The 18,615-nt window shown below is 35.9% G+C and overlaps 1 protein-coding gene across 1 annotated transcript in view; it reads right to left on the bottom strand.

Annotated features, from left to right (window-relative positions):
• GPC6 (glypican 6) overlaps positions 1-18,615 on the bottom strand; it is a 1,009,483-nt gene that overhangs the window by 69,307 nt on the left and 921,561 nt on the right.

Here is an 18,615-nt window from a genome sequence, read left to right as displayed (position 1 = left end):
GAAAGAAAAGGCACTTCTACAAACACAGCTAGTAAAACAATAGTACAGCCACACAAACAGCCGGTTCCAGCGGAAAGCAGTGGGCTCTTATTTTTAAAATTATGCATGGAATCATGCATGCGGAGAAGAAATTACAAATTCTCGTCTCTATGCCTTGGTATATGTGAGTCCTGGAGATATACTGAGAATATTTGCTGTCTCTTGTTGATGCTGGTAGATGCTAAGTTACAAATACAATTTTGATGTGAAAGTCCCCTGAGGAAGTTATTGTTGACAAAATAACAGTGGGAGCTGGAGGTAGAGTCTCCTTTTCCTACACATGTCTAGATGGTTTCCTAGGAGGAGAGGATGAGTTATTCTAACTTAATTATCATGACTCACTGAATGCTAGTGTGTGCAAGCTGGAAAGGATCTTAGAGATTTTATCTTTTATTTTTATCCATCTGCTTTGCTCTTCCCTACCTGCCACTCGAACTAAGGAAAGTTGGAAGACTGCACCCAAGGTACTAGCGCTTTTTCTGTGTTCTCACTGGAAAATGGTAGCATTTAGGATAGAATTCCTTTTGCCAGCTAATTTTAAATCAGCTCAGATGAAAAGGAGAGTCAACGCAGTTTCATCAGTTATAGCAAGTGTACTACTCTGATCACCCACATTCATTAGAATGGCCATCATCATCGAGAAGAAGAAAAAGTGTTGGCAAGCATGTGGAGAAAAGGGAACCCTTGTGCACTATTGGTGGGAATGTCAAATGGTTCAGCCCCTATGGAAATCAGTGTGGAAATTCTTCAAAAAATTAAAAATAAAACTACCATATGATTCAGCAATCTCATTTTTGGGTATATATTCAAAGGAAATGAAAATAGAATATTGAAAAGATATCTGTACTTCCCTGTTCATTGCAGCATTATTCACAACAACCAATCTAAGTGTCTGTTGATGGATGAAAACAACCTGAGTCTGTTGATGGATGAATGAATAAACCAGATGTGGTATGTGTACACACACACACACACACACTCTCTCTCTCTCTCTCTCTCTCACACACACACACACACACACACACACACGGAATATTATTCAGCCATGAGAAAGAAGGAATCCTGTCATGTGGCACAACTTGAGGGCATTATGTTGAGTGAAATAAATCAGACAGAAAAAGACAAATACTATATAATACCACTTACATGTAAAATCTAAAACAGTTAAAATCGTAGAAGCAGAGAATAGAATAGCAGTTATCAGGAGCTGGGGAGTGGAGGAATTGAGGAGATATTGGTCAAAGGTTACAAACTTGCAGTGAAAAACAAAACAAAACAAACAAAAAAATCAAGTATGCCTCTCTGATGAGGGATGTTGATAGTAGGGGAGGCTGTGCACCTGTGGGGACACAGGTTATGCAGAAACTGTACTTTCTGCTCAATTTTGCTATGAATCTAAAATGTCTCTGAAAAATAAATTTATTAAGAGAAAAAAAAGATCCACCTTTTTTTGCGACAGTGAATTCAACAAGTTTGATTTTACATTATTTTTCGTTGTGATTGTAATTTCGTGGCTTTTCTTTATTCTAGAGTACATATATGTCAGTACCCCAAATTACTGATCTTAGCAGGCTAAAAGAGAATTAAACAGATTACTACAACCAGTATGACATTATTTAAAAAAAAAAATGCATTCATGTCTTACTTGAGTCAAAGTTGAAAAGCAAAGAAATATTTTAGCCCTAAGCAAGTGTGATTTTTCCGTCGATTACTTTGTCTCTGGATTCTGGCATCCCCATTGGTAAAGTGAGGGTATAGAAGTTAAATGGGCATTAATGTCTCTCCAACTCTAGGAATCCCTGAATGTAGAGCAAACGTTTTGAATTGTTTTTTCCTGGCAGTGATGGCGAATCCACACTTTGGCTTGATGCTGTCTTGTTTAGACCTCATGTGACCTCATGTACAAGAACATGATGAGGAATGAAGCCTCAACCAGCATTTTTCAGGATCAGCCCTTAGGCTTCATTTGCAACATATTCTACTTACCTGAACAAACAGTCTTGTTTCTAGAATTGGCGTGAGCCGAACATGATTTTGGTGCTTCTGGATAAATCACAGTGCTGTTTGCATCACAACGACTCAAAAGGGCTAAAAAATTGCTGATCACAATTCAAGGTAATACAATGATTTGGACACAAAAGACAAAAATATGTAATAATGGTTTAAACCGAAAGTGAGTAAACCTGGAGGGACTTTATACAACTCCCACAAACATTTTAAACAACATGTTGAAATCTCTTATCATTTTAAATCAAGAGAGCCATGTTTTTTACTTCTAATCAATCCAAAACAATTTACCCAATAATACTATTATTGTATAAGGAGAACTTACACAAGGAGGACTGTACTCCCATAATCAGCAGTCTTTGAGAAAATATCAGCAATGTAATGAACAGCAAATTTAAGAGGACAGTTAATTCAACGTTCTGGAAACGCCTAGTAGACACCATCTAGACTGCACTGCCCTCTCTCCCAGCCTTTCACCAAGTTTGTTCCTCCACCTCCCTTTAGGTGAGCAATGTTCTCCTCCCGGCTTCATTATGGAATTCTGTAAAGTTGCTCCTGGCACCAGAAGAGCCCTAAGTGTCAGAAAGGAAAATTCCTTCCTCTTTCCCTCCCAGCCTCCCTCCTTCCCTCCTTCTCTCCCTTCTTTTCCTTCTCTGTTTTTTTCCAAACGAACTTATGAAAGTATAGTAGCTCCTTGAGTAACATTGTTTCATTCAGTGCTATTTCATTATAACACTGATAAGATGCCATAGAAACTTAATTCTCGTTTATGTCAAATAGTCTATGGTAAAGTTGGTTTTGTTACACGTCGTTTCCCTTAAAATTGCAAAACATATTGACAATGTTAAGTGAAGGCTTACTGCACTGTGGGGAAAAAAGAAGAGACGAAAGAGCAATGAACACACTAAAATACCCGTTCACCTCTTGTTTGACTGTTGATAGCAATAGAAACATCAGACCCCAACAGGAAGGTTGCAGTAGACCCCTGAGAAACAGAAAGCCAGCACTGGAAGTCTGTTCAAGGGAAACATCAAATAGCTGTTTCCAGTTGTTTTAAGCTTTACAAATGAGGTGCGATATGTGACAACCCTTTGTCTATTCTAAAGCACTCCACAAATGTGGAACGTTCTTCTTAGTTGCTGAACCAGGATAGGCTGTTAAGCAGATCCTGTTTCAATCTGGAGCTATGTTACATTTTGTAGGACAGACAGGTGGGACAATTTAGTGGACATAGATCCAAGACAGAAATAAGAAACCTGGGTTCTTGTTCTGGCTCCTATGTCACTGGGCGAATCTTAACGCTGTGCCTCTGTTTCTCCTTTTATTTTTAAAATGAGAGAGGTCAAGATGGGGGAAGATAAAAATAGCTGCAAGGTCCTTCTTTTTCATTCCCCATGGTCAAATCGACTCTCCAAGCACTGATTATTTTACAGTTAAATTATTGTTGATGACTCATCCCTGTGCTCACCTTCAACAGAGTTAAAAAAAAACAATGGCTATTTCAGATGCTGTTCATCTTCGCATCCGATTCAGCCACCTATTTTGGGGTTTTCATGTCGTCTGCCAGTATTTCTACTTTGCCTGACTGGCTTGAATGTTTTTTAAAAAGGCTTTCAGTATCAGTCTTTCGTGGTGACGGGAGCCCACAAGATGTGCATTCCTCTCGGAAATGAGTCACAGGAGACGTGGTGAGTCCCTTGCCTCTCTGTACTCCATCATTCCTCTAGGTTATTTTCATCCCCTATTTAGCTACATGCTTCCCAAATACTTTCAGAGAACTCACATCTCTTATCAACTTCCCAAATGTTCACCCTGGGACTTTTCACTATGCTCTTGCTATGTGGCTTTATCTTAGAGAGATGCCCATGTGTTAACTTTCCTTGACAATGCAGAAGCCAGCGTTGGCTCAACATTTCTAGTCCTCAGCAACAAGTCCTAAAGGCACTAAGAAGAGCTTTCGTAGCCTTTGCTCTTCTTAAATGCTGAAGCATGAAGCCAAATCAGTCACTTTCTGTAAAGACCAAGGCCTGGGGTAATGCAGTTTACATACAAGCTTTGTGTTAGAGCCCAAATCCCAATGAATAATTAAAATCTTTAAATTTAGGTATTATTCTTGCTTATTATTAATAATCATAACAGTTATGCTTAACCTATTGTTATCATTATTATTATTGTCAGTAACATTAATAATAACTAAGCTTAAGGCAGACAATGGCTAAGCTAGGCGCTTTATACACATTAGCTGATATTATCACAACAGGATAATGCAGGTACTATTTTTTTTTCCATTTGACAGATTAGAAAATGTGACAACGAAGTTAAGTAATCTATTCATGACCACACAGCATTTCGAACTCTGCTTGTGTGTCCCCGAAGCCTTGGCTTTAGCATCTATGCTGTGTAACATGTGGGGTGCTGAGCATTCTTCACATGGGGCAAAAGAGACAGGGAGAGTAAGGTAAGCCGTAGACACCACTATTCCACGTGGGGTTGGCTTCTTTCTCTGTCCTGTATTCCTCATTTGCACCACCCAGATACAGGCTTTATGAGGCCCAACACTGCGTACTTACTTTGCCTGTGCTTACCCTCTGTCGGTCTGAGGCAGTGAATGAATGAATGAAATGTGTTTGTGTGCCGTGCAAGCCTATCGAGCAGGCCTACATTACTATATCAAGCACTTTACGCGTATCGGCACTAGCCCAGCAGGTCCACATTTTAGCCTGGGCATATTTCTCCATGTTCTGTTGGGGAAAAAAAAAAAAAAAAAAAAAAAAGGCGAACTGCAGAGCTTTAAGTGCTCTGGTTCTGAGGTCCATCCATGCGGATTGTGCAGGGTCAGCGCTGCAGCTCGGTGGAACCCATCTCCTGGGTGCCCACAACCCTGGTAAACGCATCTCTTTCCAAAAATTGCTTTGTTCTTTTAAGAAAAATGGTATTAGAATATTATTTTTCTTTCCTTTAAAAAATTTCATTTATTTTTATTTATTTTTAAAAAATTGCATTATTTTTCTTATTAGTGCTGTTATTATTAATGAAATACTATGAAATGTTAACTTTAATTGGGTTGAAAACATAGGAATCACCATAGCTTGGAGCATAATGTTCCACAAAAACAATTGAATAAATGGTACTGAGCAGTTGTATGAGGCCCACTGCCCGTGGATGACTCCCCAGAGATGGTCAGGTAGCTCTCCAGCATGTTCACTATTATCTTTGCCTTATCAGCCTGGGTCCGTAAGTATAAGGAGGAGCATCTTTCTAGGAGCTAACAAGGAGACAAGGTGAAGGGTGTACCTGAGTCTGCCTTTCTAAAAGTCAGTAGATCTGGTTACATGTGACATCTTTTGGTAGGTGGGATCAGCAGGCTCAGGCTTGAGAGGCTTTTTAGTTGCAGAAATGGGGCAGCTGACCTTACAGGCTGGAAGTTTAGGGATAGACCTGGAACAGGACCAAACTCTGACTATGAGGTTAGAGCATGCAACTACCGCATGGCGCAGCAGAACAGAGCTTCCTAGAATAATTACTAGAAACAGAGAGCTCAAATAATAACTATTCCAATGTTTTGATCCAAAATGGTATGATGCTTCACTAAGTCAGAAGATTTTAACACACGGCTGGCTGAGGAAGTTACCTTGTTGTAACTGCGTGTATATTTTTCTGCACATTTCTAAGGAAGTGCAGAAAACTCAATCCTCAGACTGACCCTCCAGCTAAAATCAACACTGCTACATAAAATATAGGAAACATATTTTAAAGAAATTGATGAGTTGGCAAGAAAGTAAGAAATTTTCAAAGGTCAAAAACTAAGTGAAACTAGGAAGCCAGAAAAGAAAAAAAGAGTACTGAGGTTAGCTTTTGACTTAAGGACATTTCCTAGAGACCCAGATGACTTAAATTTTTGGTTTTGATATATTTGCAGGGTGGGGCAAGGGACAGAAGATTAAAGTGTAGGGCTTCCCTAAGGCCATCATCCTATATCACAGAAACCTGGAATTCTAAAGGGTTAAATCCTTAGATAAAAGTGAAATATAATTATCCTTCACCACAGGCCACAGAGATTTTCTATCGCATAAGTTTCAAGAAATATAAGCCCACAAAAATATAAATTCACAAATAAACAAGCAAACAAAAAATATGTACAAGGAGACAAAGAACCATGTGCAAGAGCCAGCAGAAATATCAGCTGAGACTAGAAAACATTTCAGATATTAGAAGTATCAGACACAAAGTATAAAATAAATATGTTCAAAGATAGAAAAAGGTAGAATTTAGAAATATGAATAAGGAGTAAGATACTATTAAACATAGGACAAAGTATATTTGAAAACAGACTAATAAATATTAGAAATGAAAAATACAATCATTGAAGTTAAAAAGTCAGTTGACGGATTTAATGGCAAAGTACATACAACAGAAGAGATATTTAATAAACTGAGGAGTAGAGCTAAAAAAATTATCCTGGATGTAGCAAGAGAAAAAGGAAGGTTAGGACATGGTGGATAGAGTGAGAAAGTCTGACATGTCTAACCAGTTATGCAATAAGAGCACAGAAAGAGGGAACTAGGTTAAAGCAATACTCGAAGAGATAATGGTTTAGAATTTTCCAAAATAATGAAAGAGACCAATCATGAGATTTAGAAAGCCCAATCAATTCTAAGCAAAATAAATTTAAAAAGAACTCTACAACTAGATACATTATGATAACATTACAGAAAAACAAAGAAGTCCTTAAAAGCAGCTTGAAAGAAAATACAGTTTGCTTACAAAAAGAGGGCTGAGAGTAGACTTCTCAATAGAAACAATGGAAGCCAGGAGTTGGTGAAATATAAGCAGCAATGTACTCTGAGAAAATAACTGTAGATGTAGAATTACATATTGAGCAAAAATGTCTTCCAAGAATGAGGGCAAACGAAGACATTTTCAAACAAAGCCCCCAGTAAAGTAAATCTTAGAGTATGAATTCCAGACCAAGAAAAGTGATTCCTGATGGATGGTTTGATGCAAGAAGAAATGATAACTAAAGAAAGCATAAAGTATAGTTAATGCTATATAAAAATCCCAATATGAAATAATAAAAATACTAATAATCTAAAGTCTTGTAAGATTAAAAAAAATTACAAGATAGAATTAAATTATCCAATAACAAAGCGTATAATTTGGGAGAATGATTTTCAAAGTGGAGATGTTCTAAGATTTTTGTGCTGTTAAGGGTAAAGGTACTGATTGATTGATTAAACTCGGACTTTGTTAAGTTAGAAGACATGATACAATTTCAGAGTAACTATTAAAAGAATAAAAAGTAAAGTATTTTGAGTCCAAACATTAAAAGAAAAAAGTGGAATGAGAAAAAAAACTTCAATCCATAAGAAATAAGAAAAAAATAAGACTGAAAAGATGAGACAAATAGAAATCACAAAATAAGATGGAAGAAATAAACACAACTATATTGGTATTTCTATACATTTAAATGAACTAAAATACAATGAATGTTGTCTGGATTTAAATATAAATCCTGCTATGTATTGTTTATAAGAGGAACATCTAAAACATAAGGAGGGGCTCAGAAAGGTTGAAAGTGAAGACGTAAGAAAAGATATGTCACTGACATTAACTAAAAAAAAAAAAAAGAATTTGGTGTAACCATGTTAAATCAGAATAAGGCAAATTACTACTACTAGAGAATCACTATATAATAACGAAGGAGCCAATTTTCAAGGAAGATTAACTTGTAACTATAAATGTAGACTCGAAATATATAAAATAAAAATAAAAACTACAAGAAGGAACAGATAAATCTTCCTGCATAGTGAAATACCTCTTTAAGTAATTAATTAAACAAGCCAACCCCCCAAAATCAGTGAAAATATATATGACTGAAAGATTGTTCTGAAAAGGGTCATCTTATTTTAGCTTCTCCCTTCTACTCTCCCTGAATCAGAGTTCTACGATTTTGCAAATAAGTACACATAGAAGCCAATGGCACACACATTCTTGAGACTTTCATCGCAATCATGTCTCTGTGGGAGGGTAAAGTTGAGGCCAGGATATGATGCGAGGGATGAGGACGACCTGGAAATTGGTGGTCACTTTTCTTTCACAACTTCGTGTCTCTGAATTTTAAGAAGTAGTGATGAATCACAGACATTTATATGAAAGTATCACGCTTCAGCTACAATTTGATAAATAACTATAATAATCTCTGGGTCGTTCACTTATTACTGGCCAAAAGAAGTGTATCATAATTAAAAAATAAACACACACACATGCACACACATACAGGCTACTTCCTTATACTATGATCAAATTATCCAAAGTCAGCTTTTTCAAAAAATATTCCTAAAGATTCATTTTACTTCTCACCCTCCAAAGTCATGGAGAAGGAAAGTTTTTTTTATATATAAAAATGAAAATACTATAAAGAGCATTTTATTTTATTTATTTTTGATAAAAGAGAGGACTAAGATTCTTTTACTTGATCTCACACCATTAAAATCCCAATGAAATATTTCTGGTTCCTTGAAGATTGTTATATAAAGAAGATTTGATTTTCCTGAGCAACTGGAAACATTTTCGTGAAGATGTGTTTCGCACTAAACATAACCTCTGGGTTTTTGGATTTTATGTGTGGAGATCAATTAAGGCAGTTTTGCTGACTTACTGTTTTCTTCCCAGACCTGTTCTAGCTGTTTCATGTTTACCCCTTTTCTCTAGCACTCAAGGAGCTGCAAAGAGCAAGCAAAAGAAATGTTCAACTTTTTAAGTGCAGAGCTGAGTGTTCTTCACTGAAATGAACGCCAGCCGCTTTGAGCAGTTTTCTTAGGTCAAAATCCCTTAGAATAAAACTTACAAAGTCATTGTTTTCTTGCATCATTGCATATAAATAATTTATGAATCTATATTGTAATTTTTCTTACAGCTAAATCAGAGCTGTACGATTTTGCAAATAAGTCCACATAGAAGCCAATGGCACACACATTCTTGAGACTATCATCACAATCAATGTTTGTTGTTGCTGTCAGCCTGTGCAATTTCTCTGATTAACTGTGAAAAGTGTTCTCCTTCATGAGTGATGTTCAGAAATAAAAAGATACTGTAAAAAGAGACAAGTACGGGTTCTAGAATGCGAATTCTTGGTGATCTTAAATGATGATGAATGAAAGAAAGATAGAAGGAGAACAATTTGATTTGCTCCAACTAGATTGACCCAGACAAGAGAAGAGCAGAAAAACTGCTTTGCCTAAGGAAGCATGACATCGAGTCCTACAACAGCAGTACTCACTGTATGCAATATCGAAGCCTCACTTAATATGTATTGTATGGATCTGAAAGATGTTTAAATGCCAGTAATGAAAAAGTCTTTGCTCATTCTGTTTTTCTATTGCTGTTTTTCTCCTACTCATTGGCAACAGCTTCTATATTCTCCTCTGAGACTGTCTTAATATCTGGGGTACAACTCCTTTGCTCTGGTCGAATTATGATCAAATGCAAAGTTCAGGTAGGTAAAATCGATGTTAAAAATCAACCTGGCTTGGAAAGAGATGCTGGTTTTCTAGGGCAATGTAGACACTCCCTTTGTAATAAGGATGTAGAGTTCTCCTAGAATTCTAAAATATTTAAAATACAACCTTTATCAGAACACGGTCTGATTTAAATTATAACTAGTTTTCTCTGTCATCCTCCAAAGTGTTGTGAACCGGAAGATTATGTTCTAGTCACCTATAATTGGTTCATTTTAGTGCACAGTAAATATTTGTTGAATAAATAATGGATTTTTCTCTTTTTATTCAAATAAGGTTTGTCTTAGATTTGGAGAGAATAATGAAATAGATTTTTCTAATTTAAAAATCTCGGCTTGGTCAATGTGTTTGTGGTTGATGGTATTACATCTCAGTAACATGTCTATTTTTACTCTCTCTCACACAGAGGGACACACACCCTTGCCTTCTTGACTGCAGACTTGGTCATGTGACTTGCTTTGGCCAATGAGATGTAAATGGTGTGCTATGCCTCTTTCAGGTAGAGACTTTAGTAGCCACCTTTTGCCACATTCTCTATTTCCCCTGCCACTACAGCAGGCAAAACTCCAGATCATGACTGCCCTGTCACCCTGCATCCTGGAGTGAGGGTGATGATCATGTGTAGTTGACCCACAGCCAACCCAAAAATGGGCACTTGGCATGAACAAGAAATAAACACATGTTGCTGTGAGCCATTTGGGTGATTGTTTGTGGGTGCTGCATTGCCTAACCTGTCCTGTCCAGATCAAAACAGTATTGGAAGAGCATCCAAAGATATTACACAACCCAACTTCCAAAAAATTGTTAGCCAGCAAAATAGTGGTTTTGTTTTAGCTGCTGTTTCATTCATTTACTGTCAACTTGCCTTTTTAAAAATAGCTTGGCCAGTCTCTTAGTAAGAAAATACTCATGAAGTCAGAGCCTTTGATAATAATGACCATGAATGAGCTTAAGTAATAAAATTATTGTGTATTGCAGATATCTTTCTACCTTTAACATTTATGAAGGGAAGTCAATTTTTACTCAAACAGGTTTCTTCTCATCTAATTTTCTCTACAATGTTTATGCCTAAGGTTTATTGCTAACAGTAAAGAGTGTCCAAGTATGTTACGGGAATAGCCAAATTCCCAGTACTTTAAAATGTATTCCATAGGCCCCAGAGCCAGTTAAAAGCTGATTGATTATACGACAAATACATCATAACCAGTATTTATGAAATATCCTATTTCTTCAGCTCTCTCATAAGTGTGAACATCACATTTGGGAGTTGTGGTGTGAATATCTCAGATAGCTATGAGAAAAAATTACTGCAGATTTTCCATGACAAGAAAAAGATTCTTAAAGCTGTTTAATAATTTAATAAAAGGTCTATGTCAAGTGACACCACTCATGAACACATATTTTAAAAGGTACGGTTCAAGCAGTGGAATATGGCTTGTGTATTCAGGCTTTCATAATCAACTCACCAAAACACCTATTACATAGCTGAATAAAGGACAAATATTGTGAATGAATGTGAAGATGGACTTTTTCATCTGATCAGTTCAGGACTGAGAACAAAGCTTTTGCTTAATTTCTTCAAGATATGGGCAAAGAGTTCTGGCATAAGATGGGATAATGAGCTATTAGATACGGCTATATTGAAGATGCTACAGATGTTTAATGTTTTCAGTTTGCATTTGGTCAATGATGATTCATTTGTTAATATACCTTCTACATATTATTTATTGGTGTAGTCTACCTTAGATTACAAAATCAAATTCCTCTTTCCTGTATATTAACGTTTTATGAGGCTCTGTACTAGATACTATTCACTGGAAGAGACACAGTGTATCTAACTGGTTTAATAAGCAATATATATTTTTGTAAACAGTAATTCTTGCCTTTTCAATCATGCTAGCACTAACGACATGCTATGATGTAGATTGTACATGTTCGTTAGTTCTATTACGTGCTATACAATAGAGAAGAACTAATAAACACATTTGTTGATTGACTGATACCTATAGAATGCATCAATTTGGGTTTTATGGAAGTCTAGGAATTCTGAAAGAAATTTTCAAGTTTAAAGGGAAAAATAAGCATATCAATATTCCATAAAATAGATATAAAACCTATATAGCCATATTTGGGATCTTAAAAGTGTAACGTTTCCCTTTTATGACATAGAGGTCAGCAAAGCTCTCGTTTAAATGTTTCTGAGGACAAAGGGGAGTTTAACACAGAATTGCAAATGGTTTTGTAGGTAAAATGAAGCAAAAATGATTTTAGACCACTTATATCTAATATAAGGTGTGCAAAAGTTTCCCCCATTTAAAATATGTGGCATGACTTTATTGTTGGAAACCATTGTGATTCTCTGAATGTGTCTTAAGGCAGTGATGTGGAATGAATTTCAGCATCTCCCAGGGAATTCTGTAGCCAGCGTGGCTATTCCTCTTCTTTTTCCCTGTAGTATATAACCCAATGCAATTAAACACAGCCTTGCCTGAGCTGAAAGAGAGGTCTATGCTTCCCCTATCTTCACTATTCTTCCACATGCCTGAAATAATAGCTTCCCAAGGTAAAAATAGCCCACTTTCCACTGGGCATGAGCTGAAAATTTCACATAAGGAGCAGGTATCCCACCCAGGTTTCCAACCATGCATATCATTGAATTAGATTTGTTCATTCTTCAAGCCTGTGAAATAAGCAGAATGTCCTGGAGATAAGCCATCATTTTATATGTATATTTTAAGATAGTCGCCTCTTGGGCCTCGTCAACCACAAGCCTCCTAAATGGAAAGAAACTTGTGTCAGATGACTCTGTCTGTTCCCACATGCTGCTGAGGTTGCCTGGAGAAGGGTAGAAACCAGAAACCGAGACAGAATAAGTTGGGTGGTTTGGTTTTAATGTTTTGTATTTTCTCCCTGCTTTGAAAGTTCACTGTATTTTGTTCCTGTTACTACCAAGGGTTCACTGAAAATGAGACTGGGGTGTCTCGGTGGGGTTTTGCAGCAAATAGATAAAGCAGGTTCAGGCAAGACTGGGCAGTTCACAATCTGAAGTGGGTTGAGCAATAGCTGTTTGTTTGCTGGGGAGAATGGGGCATAATTTATTCAGCTGCAGCAGAGGCTGGAAGCCAATCTGGCCTTGACCCATTTATCTTTAGAAAACTAATTAAAGTAGGGAATCTGGTCTACTGTTGTTACTGAGGTTTTATTTTTTTTTCTGTTAGGGCCAGCAAAGACTGGAGAGAGAGAGAGAGAGAGACAGAGAGAGAGAGAGAGAGAGAGAAAGAGAGAGAGAGAGAGAATGTGTCTATATTGAGGTGGAAGGTGGAAAATACCAGTTTCACCCTGGTGAAAGACAGTGGCTGAGGCTCTAGATAGTAAAGTCGTTTCTTAAACACAGCCTGACATCCTTTTGAAATGCAAAATAGTGGATTTAGCCGGATGCAGAATCCTTTGAGGTGACAATGAAATGCCATGGCAATTTAAAATGAACAACAGACAGTTTCCTGAATCCTTACAACTAAGACTTCCTAAATCACACCAAAATGGCCCCAAAGAGGCATGGACGAACATTTTTATGGCCAGCACTTTACTCTGAAACTGGTATTAATCATCAGGCAGAAAATGAGGCCAGAATGTGAGTTGCTTTGTTCATTTTGTTTCAGAATGATAAAATAAAGAGTATTTTGCAAGTACTTGATATTTTGCAAGTACTTAAATCTATATGCAATAATATTAACAATACATTTTCACCAATAGCATACCAATGATTTTAAGAAGTTGTATTGTATTTTTTAATCATATCCAATCATATCCAATAATTTTGTTGGCCTATAGAAGATTGTAAGAGGCAAGCAGGAAAATCCAGCAGATGGGTTAGGTGGGGTAGCTTTTAAGATTTACATTCATTCTAATATGTTCAAGGAAGTCAGTCCTCTGGGGGAAACTACATTAGATAAGGATATTGGATTGCTTCTACTGTTGGGAAATCTGCAGTAATCATGAGAATGTGCTGGGAATGGCAGGCACATACTACCTGGGCTGAGCTGCTCTAGTTATACCAGTCGGACAAAACTAATGAACTCTGGCTTGTCTCATGATGTTTTCTCCTCCCATTTCCCATTTAGCATCAGGTGACCTTAAGCTATCTGTTTCCCTTGTTCCTTCCTCAAGGTCTTTCCCTAGGGTATTCTTGTTCCAGATTTACCTCTTAACTTTCTCACCTCATCCAAAATGTTCTGGGCTCAGAGAGCTGGAATGATGAATGAGATACCACTCAGGGAACAATTTTAAAGAAGAAACTTTAGATATAATGTTACCATGGCCTGAATTTAAGGCCAGGCAGACATGTAGCACCATGACGTTACATGTGGGCTGCATGAATAAATATGTGCCCATCTGGTGATTGTCACCTTCTCTCTGGCTGCACAATGCTCTGTAGGTCTTTACTATGGGCTATTACCAGCATGGAATGGTATTATGAAAAACCAGATTAGATAACTTAACTATATGATTATTATGGTTAATATATAAAGTCAGGTAAGAGAACCTTGGCATTCTTATCTTCAGCCCCAGTACAAACCAATTTTGTAGTGGAAAAATGTCCAATGCTCCCTCCCTAAATGCTCTAAAAGATATCAATAAATTCAGGGAAGGAAAAAAGTAAACAACCTATACCACAAACCATTTCTTAACCCCCTCAATTCTCTATGTCTGAGCTTATGGAAAAATTAACTCCTTAGACACGAGAGCTAATGTTTGCTTTTATTATCAGCTAGGTAATTATTCACTCAGTACAAGAAGAAAAAGCCAATATATTCTATCAGAGTAGAGCTAGTTTTTCAGGCAGACTACACACAGTCTGAATATTGCGATAGAATTTAAATCAGCCACCAAACGAGATATTTTTACACAAAGCTTAGATTATGAAACCTTGCCATTGGGAAAGAATACCAAATTGTTGTTAGTCATAAAGCAAGTAGAGAGGAGGTTACTAAACCCATTGGTCATGCACCATGTTCAATTGGCTCTCTAGATACTTTGGAAAGGGGTGGGGTAGGGGGGTGGAAGTGGAATTTCCCAGGGACTTTCCAAATGACTACAAAGACAAATGAGGATGAGAGAAAGAATAAGACCAAAGCTTACACTATGTTGCATTGTCCTCCACACAATCCTCTGGAAAGCAAGAGGAAAACAAATTTAAAGGAAAAAGAAAGAGAGATTATTCTATACATAATAGCACAGCACAGGTATAACGTTTAGCTTTGTAGGCCAGCATTCCACCCACCCCCATCCCAAACTCCCTCAGAACGACCAGTAAATATTTAAGAAGTCTGCACACACAGTACAATGTTGAGTACTTAATGGAGATTCAATGGTCTAAATCATCACTAACTTGCTAAATTAATTTCCAAGTCTGTTTATTTTTGTTTTTTTAATCTACTTTTATAAAATATATTCCTCTAAGATACACAATTTTAAGTACATTTTTGCTCTAATGAATCAGCTGCAGTAAGTAACAGACATTCCCTGCCCAAGTGTGTTCAGGAGCCATACAGCATGTTGTGCTCTAATTTTCTGAGCTGTACAACTAATTGCATTTTACAAAAGATAATCTGAAATACCACTGTATGCTTAAAAAATTGAGCTATTTTTGTGTTGATCTATTTTTACATTCTGTACTTCCAGTGATGTTCCAGTGGAACTTTCTTTAAAAAGTTATAGTTTTAATCAAATTACTTTGATTATATCGTTAAAAAAAAAAAAAAGGAAGAGAACTAATCTCTTCCTTTATGCTAATAGTCACCTCTGGGCTGTGACAGAAGTTCTGCTAGGTTGAGTGTTGGTACAAGGAGACACCATGATGGTGGCACCAGACTGTTAACCAAATTAGTTAACAAATCATGGCTGCTGGCAGAAAGAGCTGAGTCAGCTTTCCATCAGCAGCTGAATTTATATAAATATATTCATTCATTATTGAATAATAAAAATAACTTTTGGGTAGCATGTCTGAAAGCTTCTGACAACCTAAACTGCTTTTTTATGTCCATATAACATTAGCGGAATGGAACGCTAACCTCCACCACACAGAAACAAATGAAAGTGTTTCCTAGTGACATAAAAGGATGTACACGTTCCTTATGAATATAATAGAGGTTAAATGACGGAATCAATGTATTATTAAGAGAGCATTTTGTTTTGTTTTCAATTATTTTATACAAGTTTTAGCAGCAGTTTACCCAGTTTGGTGTTAGGGGCTTTATTTTTAAAACCCCACAATCACCAGTTCATATAAAATAGTTTTATGATAACTGATATAAGAATAGTTACCAACAGATCCCAAAGTTAACACCACTGGTACTAATTTTAAATGGTCGCAAGAAGCAATTCTCTGAGAGCTTTATAGTTATTTTCAACTGTTGTGAAAGGGGTGGGTGATTGGAAGATTCTTTTGATGCTGTCCTTTTAAGAACTTTCTCTGCTGAAACACTCAGAAAAGTTAGGGGAAGTTTTTTCCAGTTATTCTCCTTTTCTCAGACATATGTTTCTTATAAATATTCAAGAAACATCTTTTTAGGGGAAAATTTAAACAGGAGTAGGCAACATGAGACTTGTTTATAAACAGTCAAAAAGGCTGTATGTAATGTATAGCAGACCCATCAGGAGAGTTCACCAATGCATTTATCTTGAAGAGGATTTTGTCTGACTGTTGCACAGCACAGTCTGGCCAAGGCAACTCCCTCACCTTTCCACTATTCAGATCTATGTTGAATCTGCAAAGGGAGTAAAAGCTTTGTGAGAGCCAACGGCTGCGAACAGAGATCCTGATGTTAGCTTCGGTCTCACTAGTGTTTCTCAAGAATAACCTTGTATGGCTCTTTTTAATGTGGAAATAGCCCCTTGCTCTTAGGTGCTGGGAAAGTAGCTCCAGGTAGGTTTATGGCTGGTTGTGAATTACAAATCACTAATTCTTACAATTTAGGAAGGAATCAGAATACAATTCAATTAAAAATTAATAAAACTGACATTTTCCCTCAGAGAGCCTAGAGCCACACCTATAAGGAAGTACTATATGCTGTCAAATAACATTTTAGAATAAAATTGGCTTATTGATTTAAATTCCTATGCTGAATCCAGCCTTTATATACTGAGTCTGGTCCTTGTTTATATGATTAACCATTATTAATTGTTTTTAGAAAAAGTTGATTAAGATTTGGGGGGGGGTGCTCAAAATAGAAAAGCTTAAATTAGTTTACTACTTGCCAATACACTTGAAGACCTTTATATTTGGGGAATTTTGAAGATCACCAATGAAGTTCCTTTATAAAAGTTTCAAATTTCAACTTTTGGATCAGATTTTAAACACCATGCGACATTCTCAATGTGTCCATGCTTTACTTAGGTTGTGCTAAATTGCATAAATACTGTTGTCTTGAGAAAAATACTTTCCTTGCTCTACTTCTGTTTGTGAGTATGAGCATGAGCGTGAGTGTGTGTGTGTGTATTCATTTCTCCTGGGAAGGAGAGAAAACTGTGCTTCTGTTTCAAAGGGAAAAAATTAATTAGTAGTCATAGATACCATTATATTGTTCAAATTTAATGTAATTTTAGTGTATAATGTATCTGAATTGTTTTTAAATTTTATTTTATTGTGGTAAGAACACTTATCATGAGATGTACCTTCTTAACAGATTTTTAAGCCCACAGTATGGTATTGTTATCTACAGGCACAATGTTGTAAAGATCTTCAGAATTTATTGACCTTAATTGTGTCTTAGTTCTTAAATGAGAGTTTATAAACAATTCTGAAAATCTGAATTGTTCTAATAACTTACTTTAGAGCCAAGTAAAATAGTAGAGAGAGAAAGAGAAAGAGAGTGAGATCAAACTCATACTTACCATTTGTGCTTCTGGTTAAAAGTTTCCAGATATATAATGGAATTTATAAAGTAAAATCCCAAACAACATAATCTTATGAAACCATCATTTCTTTAAAACAACTAGCTAGCTGTTTGGAAAAATCTAATTGGTTGCATTTTTTAAGAAAAAACAGGGGTGACTAATTTTAAATTTTTCCTGAAACTCTGAATAGAGAATAAATATAACCAAGGTAAAATAAAAAGTTGAAGCAATTATCCAGATAATTCTTTTTAAAAACCTACACTAAAGAAGGGGAATTATTTGCTAATAAACTGTAATAAATTTATATAATTTATTTATATAATAAATTCATATATTTACATAATAAATTTAATAACTTAGTGGTTAACAATGCCATTTACCCCTTTACCTTGGCACTATGTGGATAGGCCTTTATGCTGTCAGTACTTCTGATTTTTATAGAGAAAATTGCTCATATGTCCTTAAGTTGAGGCCAAACTCAACCAATTTAATCTTATGAGTTCTACACTTTAGAAAGACATTAACTAAAATGATAAAGTAATTTATTACGGTGACGTACAAAAGTATTTTTGTACCTAGAAACCTGAGATCTGAGTTTATATGACATATCCAGATGTGTTCAAATGTTTTATGACGTTAAGGTCTATCTGCTAATTTTACATCAAGATAATTGGCAAAGCATAATAGCACTTACAATTACAGGTATATAAGCTGTTTATAGTACTATAAATAGTATAAATTGCATTGAAAATAACTGGGCAATATTTCTATGAAATTATGAGATTTTCATTATTTATAGCAAAATTTGACTTTAAAAAACACATTAAAAATTGTGTTTACTATGTTCATGGTTGTATTCTCCAAGTAAATTGTTTTGATGATAGATATCATTCGGTTCCCTGACACACATTTAAATAGATCAAAGAGTGAATATATCTAAAGATTCTAACTTTTTAAAGACATATAAAAAAGAAAAAAATAATAGTAATATTCATCTGAGGTTTCCTGGCCAGGTGTTTCAAACAGACAACTTTACATATAAGGAGAATTCGCAATAAAGTTACACTGTATCATAACTGAATAAATAACTTTGGCAGATAAATAAGAAATGTGTTATTGTATAATTATATCTCTGGAAGATATAGTAACTTAATCT

This window comes from Pteropus vampyrus, unplaced genomic scaffold, assembly GCF_000151845.1.
Source record: "Pteropus vampyrus isolate Shadow unplaced genomic scaffold, Pvam_2.0 Scaffold21, whole genome shotgun sequence".
NCBI classification, from domain to species: Eukaryota; Metazoa; Chordata; class Mammalia; order Chiroptera; family Pteropodidae; genus Pteropus; species Pteropus vampyrus.
The sequence above is the reverse complement of the archived record's forward strand: the minus strand, read 5'-3'. Positions and strand labels throughout refer to the sequence as shown.